Below are 880 nucleotides of genomic sequence, written 5' to 3' on the forward strand. Positions count from 1 at the left end.
AATAAGCTGAAGGTTCTTGCAGGCTGTGAACGATTGTTTGTGTACGAGGCTACAAGCCAATATCAAGAGCTGATGACGTTATCCCTTCCGCTGAAATGCAGATGCAGTTGCAACGAGCATCATAATTCTGTGAAAACATGTGAAAGCTTGATATTAAATGAACTCTTTTTTTCATTTTATTTATTCAATTCATATTATTGATCAATTTAATGTCTACCATTATGTTCATCTGAATTATTTCATCAAATTAACCTGAATTGATCATTCTTTCTTAAAAAGAGATTCGAAAAGGCATGAGCAACGACAAATTGATATTTCACCCAAGAATTAGACCTAATGGATTATTATTTGTTTTTACTATGATATAGGGCACAGGACACACGAGCGGCAGGCTTCACGCAGAGCGAGCTGCCTCGACCTCCGATCCCCTTCTCCCCGTTTGCTCTTGTGACGTCATCACCTCATCATTCGTGTGATTCCTGAGAAGCGACAGCTAAAGGTAAGCGCTCGTCGTCGTACGTACTGTTACTGTAAATGAATGAAGTCCAGTTCTGCTTAGACTAGAAATTGTTGTATTTAATGAAATGGCCTTTGAATGTGTACTGTGGTACGACCTCTTAGAGTAAGAGTTTGTATAGTGTAACAATGTTGGTGCAGAAACTCGCTTATGTTAGGTCCCACTCATTCATTTTTGTGTGGTAATGAACCAAGACTGTTTACGTTCGTGCAGTGCACACGCCCACTGCACTGGCTGCACTAACGACCGTGTGATTGTGATAGCTTCTGCAGGAAGGTGAAAGAGGTGCAGAACCCCCGGAGGGTATACTTGCACATTGTAGGCTCTCACATGTAGCAGACTTGAGACTCGAGAGTCGAGGCA

This window comes from Diadema antillarum, unplaced genomic scaffold (assembly GCF_040938485.1).
Source record: "Diadema antillarum isolate AM-2024a unplaced genomic scaffold, OU_Dant_1.0 seq00000098_RagTag, whole genome shotgun sequence".
NCBI classification, from domain to species: Eukaryota; Metazoa; Echinodermata; class Echinoidea; order Diadematoida; family Diadematidae; genus Diadema; species Diadema antillarum.